The sequence below is a fragment of the Cebus imitator genome, unplaced genomic scaffold, assembly GCF_001604975.1.
Source record: "Cebus imitator isolate Cc_AM_T3 unplaced genomic scaffold, Cebus_imitator-1.0 Scaffold298, whole genome shotgun sequence".
NCBI lineage: Eukaryota > Metazoa > Chordata > Mammalia > Primates > Cebidae > Cebus > Cebus imitator.
In genome coordinates this window covers 2662799-2669580 of record NW_016107613.1, presented here as the reverse complement: position 1 = coordinate 2669580, position 6782 = coordinate 2662799, and positions in this window count along the sequence as shown.

Below are 6782 nucleotides of genomic sequence, written 5' to 3'. Positions count from 1 at the left end.
GATCTCTTGACCTCGTGATCCACCCGCCTCAGCCTCCCAAAGTGCTGGGATTACAGGCTTGAGCCACCGCGCCCGGAATATATATCTTTTAACTATGTTTATGATCCAGTTTTTATTGTCAAATATTTTAATTATTATTTGTTCAAACCTATTTCTTCTTCCTTTATGGCTCCTGGGTATTTTGACTTAAGGGCTCTGAAACATCCTGAGAGTAAAGAAGTATTCTCTTAAATTTTCCTTTTAGATTATACTAAATAGATTATTTTGAAGATGGCATGAAGTACAGATTATGTCTATTGCACGATCAAACATGCAATCTTTTCTGTCTGAATTGAATTGCTACTTTTTTATTATGCTTTAAGTTCTGGGGTATATGTACAGAACATGCAGGTTTGTTACATAGGTATGCACATCCCATGATGGTCTGCTGCGCCTATCAATCTGTCATCTACATTAGGTATTTCTTCTAGTGCTATCCCTACCCTAGCCAGCAACCCCAAGTGTGTGTGATGTTCTGCTCATCATCAGAATGAACAGGCAACCTACAAAATGGGATAAATTTTTTGCAATCTATCCATCTGACAAAGGGCTAATATCCAGAATCTACAAGCAACTTAAACAAATTTACAAGAAAAATAAAACATCAAAAATGGACGAAGGATATGAACAGACATTTCTCAAGAGAATACAATTATGGAGAGAGGATCCAAGATGGCTGAATAGGAACAGCTCCGGAGTGCAGTTCCCAGCAAGAACAAGGCAGAGAGTGAGTGTCCACCGCATTTCCAAACAAATTTTCGCTGCCCAGAGACCAGGAGATTCCCAGGGCAAAAAGCGCCACAAGTTTTCAGCATGGCAGTTCAGCTGGTGCCAGGTTGGCACACAGAAACTCACACAAATCTGGGTGACCATTTCAACTTGTGCCTGGAACACCTGGCAGACAGAGCCACCTATTCAACTGAAAGGGAGGGGGCAGAGACAGGGAGCCATGTGATCTGGCTTTGCATGTATCATCCCCACAAAACAAGAAATCTGGAATGCTCTGGATTGAGAGTTTCACAGCAAGCTTAGCCGGACCCAGGACGATCCAGCTGAGTGGGGGGAAAGGTGACCACCACTACCGAGGCAGTTCACACAGCAGCTGGGCAGAGCCTGTGGCAGCTCAGCAACACCTCTGCTGGCAGACTGTGGCTAGACTGCTCTGTGTGGGGCAGGGCATCTATGAAAAAAGGCAGCAGCAGGCCGGGCGTGGTGGCTTATGCCTGTAATCCAAGCACTTTGGGAGGCCAAGGCGGGTGGATCACAAGGTCAAAAGATCGAGACCATCCTGGTCAGCATGGTGAAACCCCGTCTCTATTAAAAATACAAAAAAATTAGCTGGGCATGGTGGCGCATGCCTGTAATCCCAGCTAGTCAGGAGGCTGAGGCAGAAGAATTGCCTGAACCCAGGAGGCGGAGGCTGCGGTGAGCCGAGACAGCGCCATTGCACTCCAGCCTGGGTAACAAGAGCAAAACTCTGTCTCCAAAAAAAAAAAAAAAAAAAGGAAAAAGAAAAAAGGCAGCAGCACAACAGAAACGTATAAATAAAGCTGACCTTCCTAGGACAAAGCACCTGGGAAAAGAGGCAGTTTTGAGTTCTGCTGCAGCAGACTTAAAAGTATCTGCCCAGCATCTCCACATGGAGCAACAGAGCTCTCAGCACAGCACTTGATCTCCTATAAGGGACAGACTGTCTCCTCAAGCAGCTCACCAACCCTTGTATACCCAAAGAGATACCTCATAAAACAGAGCTCAGGCAGGTACCATTCTGGGATGAAGATAACAGAAGAAGAAACTGGCATAAACCCTTACTGTTCTGCAGCCTTCATGGGTGGTCCCCAGGCAAGCAGGGTCTGCAGTGGACCTCCAGCAGTCCTGCAGCATAGAGGCCTGACTGTTAGAAGGAAAACTAAGACACAGAAAGAAATAACTTCATCATCAACAAAAAGGACTTTCACTCAGAGACCCCATCCAAAAGTCACCAACTACAAAGAACACAGGTAGATAAAGCCACTAAGATGGGAAGAAACCACCACAAAAAGGATGAAAACACCAAAACCCAGAATGCCTCTCCTCCTCCAAAGGATCACAACTCCTCACCAGCTAGGGATCAAAGACTGATGGAGAAAGAATTTGATGAATTGACAGAAACAGGCTTCAGAAGGTGGGTAACAACAAACTTCTCAGAGGTAAAAGAACATGTGCTAACCCAATGCAAAGAAACTAAGAACCAAGAAAAAAGGTTAGATGAGATGCCAACTAGAATAAATAGCTTAAAGAAATATAAACAACTTGATGGAGCTGAAAAACACAGCACGAGAACTTTGCAAATCATACACAAGTTTCAATAGCTGAATTGACCAAGCAGAAGAAAGGATATCAGAGATTGAAGATCAACTTAATGAAATAAAATGAGAAGGCAAAAATGGAGAAAAAAGAGTGAAAAGAAATGAACATAGCCTCCAAGAAATACGGGATTACATGAAAATACCCAATCTACATTTGATAGGTGTACCTGAATATGACAGAGAGAATGAATCCACACTGGAAAACACTCTTCAGGATATTATCCAGGAGACCTTCCCCAACCTAGCAAGCCAGGCCAACATTCAAGTCCAGGAAATACATAGAATACCAGAAAGATATTCCTCAAGAAGAGCAACCCCAAGGCATATAATCATCAGATTCACCAGGGTTGAAATGAAGGAAAAAAATGCTAAGGGCAGCCGGAGAGAAAGGTCAGGTTACCCATAAAGAGAAGACCATCAGACTCACAGTGGATCTCTCAGCAGAAACCGTACAAGCCAGAAGAAAGTGGGGGCCAATATCCAACACCCTTAAAGAAAAGAGCTTTGAACCTAGAATTTCATATCCAGCCAAACTAAGTTTCATAAGTGAAGGAGAAAGAAAATCTTTTATGGACAAGCAATTGCTGAGAGATTTCGTCACCACCAGGTCTGCCTTACAAGAGCTCCTGAAAGAAGCACTAAACAAGGAAAGGAACAACAAGTACCAGCCACTCCAAAATGTATCAAATGTTAAAGACCATTGACACAATTTTAAAAATGTGTCAATTAACAGGCAAAACATCCAGCTAACATCAAAATGGCAAGACCAAATTCACACATCGGAATATTAATCTTAAATGTAAATGGGCTAAATGCCCCAGTCAAAAGACACAGACTGGCAAATTGGATAAAATGTCAATACCCATCAGTGTGCTGTATTCAGGAAACCCATCTCACGTGCAGGGACACACATAGGCTCAAAATAAAGGGATGGAGGAAGATTTATCAAGCAAATGGAGAGCAAAAAATAGAAGGAGTTGCAATCCCTGTCTCTGATAAAATGGACTTTAAACCAACAAAGATCAAAAGAGACAAAGGAGAGCATTACATAATGGTAAAAGGATCAATGCATCAAGAAGAGTTAATGATCCTAAATATATACACACCCAATACAGGAACACCCAGGTATATAAAGCAAGTTCTTAATGACCTACAAAGAGACTTAGACTCCCACACAATAACAGTGGAAGAGTTTAACACTCCACTGTCAATATTAGATCAACGAGAGAGAAAATTAAAAAGGATATCCAGGACTTGAACTCAGATCTGGACCAAGCAGACCTAATAGACATCTACAGAAATCTCCACCCCAAATCCATAGAATATACATTCTTCTTAGCACTGCATTGCACCTACTCTAAAATTAACCACATAATTGGAAGTAAAGCACTCCTCATCAAATGCAAAAGAAATATATCATAACTAACTGTCTCTCAGACCACAGGGCAATCAAATTAGAACTCAGAATTAAGAAGCTAACTCAGAACCACACAGCTTCATGGAAACTGAACAATTGGCTCACTGGATGTCCACTGGATAAACAATGAAATGAAGGCAGAAATAAAGATGTTCTTTGAAACCAGTGAGAACAAAGACACAATGTACCAGAATCTCTGCGACACATTTAAAGTAGTGTCTAGAGAAAAATTTATAGCAATAAATGCCCACAAGAGAAGCAAGGAAATGTCTAAAATCGACATTCTATCATCAAAATTGAAAGAGCTAGAGAAGGAAAATCAAAAAAATTCAAAAGCTAGCAGAAGACAAGAAATAACTAAGATCAGAGCAGAACTGAACAAGATAGAGACACAAAAAACCCTTCAAAAATCAATAAATCCAGGAGCTGGTTTTTTGAAAACATCAACAAAATAGACAGACTGCTAGCCAGATTAATAAAAAAGAAAAGGGAGAAGAATCAAATAGATGCAAAACAAAACAAAACAAAACGACAAAAGGGATATAACCACTGATTCCACAGAAATACTAACTACAATCAGAGATAACTATAAAAAACTCTATGCACATAAACAAGTAAACATGGAAGAAATGGATAAATTCCTGGACACATGCACCCTCGCACCCTCCCAATCCTAAATCAGGAAGAACCAGAAACCTAGAATAAATGAATAACAAGGGCTGAAGTTGAGGGAGGAATTAATAGCCTACCAACCAAAAAAAGTCAAGGTCCAGATGGGTTCACAGCTGAATTCTACCAGACATACAAAGAGGAGCTGAATTCCTTCTGAAACCATTCCAAACAATCCAAAAAGAGGGAATCCTTCCCAAATCATTTTATGAGACAAACATCATCCTGATACCGAAACCTGGCAGAGACTCAATAAGAAAAGAAAACTTCAGGCCAATATCCATGATGAACATAGATGCAAGAATCTTCAATAAAATACTGGCAAGCCAATTGCAACAGCACATCAAAAAACTTATCTATTACCATCAAATAGACTTCATTCCAGAGATTTAAGTCTGGTTCAACATATGCAAGTCTATAAAGGTAATCCACCACATAAACAGAACCAAAGACAAAAACCACATGATTATCTCATTAGATGCAGAGAAGGCCTTTAACAAAATTCCACAGCCCTGTATGTAAGAACTCTCAATAAACTAGGTATTGAAGGAACATATCTCAAAACAATAAAAGCTATTTACAACAAACCTACAGCCAATATTATACTGAATGGGCAAAAACAGGAAGCATTCCCTTTGAAATCCGGCACTAGACAAGGATGCCCACTCTCACTGCTCCTATTCAATGTAGTACTGGAAGTTCTAGCCAGAACAATTACACAAGAAAATAAAAAATACATAAATAAAATAAAGGGTATTCAATTAGGAAAAGAGGAAGTCAAATTGTCTATATTTGCAGACAACATGATTGTATATTTAGAAGATCCTGTCATCTCAGCCCCAAATCTCCTTAAAGTGATAAGCAACTTCAGCAAAGTCTTAGGATACAAAATCAATATGCAGAAAACACAAGCATTTCTATACACCAATAACAGAGTAACAGAGAGCCAAATCATGAGTAAACTCTGGTTCACAATTGCTACAAAGAGAATAAAATACCTAGAAATACATCTAACAAAGGATGTAAAGGATCTCTTCAAGGAGATCTACAAAATAATGCTCAAGGAAATAAGAGAGGACACAAACAGATGGAGAAAAATTCCATGGTCATGGTTAGGAAGAATTGATATTGTGAAAATGGCCAAACTGCCCAAAGTAATTTATAGATCCAACCCCATCCCCGTTAAGCTACCAGTGACCTTCACAGAACTGGAAAAAAACACCTTAGACTTCATAGGGAACCAAAAAAGAGCCCCCATACCCAAGACAGTCCTAAGCAAAAAGAACAAAGCTGTAGGCATCATGCTACCTGACTTCACACTATACTACAAGGCTACAGTAATCAAAACAGCATGGTACTGGTACCAAAACAGACATATAGACCAATGGAACAGAGCAGAGGCCCTGGAGCAACACCACACATCTACAACCATCTGATGTTTGACAAAACTGACAAAAACAAGTAATGGGGAAAGGATTCCTTGTTTAATAAATGGTGTTGGGAAAACTGGCTAGCAGTGTGCAGAAAGCAGAAACTAGACTACTTCCTGATACCTTACACTAAAATTAACTCCAGATGGACTAAAGACTTAAAAACAAGACCTACCTCCATAAAAACTCTAGAAGAAAATCTAGGCAATACAATTCAGGACATAGGCATAGGCAAGGACTTCATGACAAAACAACAAAAGCAGTGGCAACAAAAGCCAAAATAGATAAATGGGACCTAATTAAACTCCAGAGCTTCTGCACAGCAAAATAAACAATCATTGGAGTGAACCAGCAACCAACAGAATGGGAAACAATTTTTGCAACTACCCATCTGACAAAGGGCTAATATCCAGAATGTACAAAGAACTAAAACAGATTTACAAGAAAAAAACAAACAATGCCATCCAAAAGTGGGTGAAGGATATGAACAGACACTTTTCAAAAGAAGACATAAATGAGGCCAACGGACATATGAAAACATGCTCATCATCACTGATTATTAGAGAAATGCAAATCAAAACCACATTGATATATCATCTCATGCCCGTTAGAATGGCGATCATTAAAAAATCTGGAGACAACAGATGCTGAAGAGGATGTGGAGAAGTATGAACACATTTACACTGTTGGTGGGAGTGTATACTAGTTTAACCATTGTGGAAGACAGTGTGGTGCTTCCTCAAGGACCTAGAAATAGAAATTCCATTAGACTCAGCAATCCCATTACTGGTTATATACCCAAAGGATTACAAATCATTCTATTATAAAGACACATGTTCACATATGTTCATAGCAGCACTGTTTTCAATAGCAAAGACC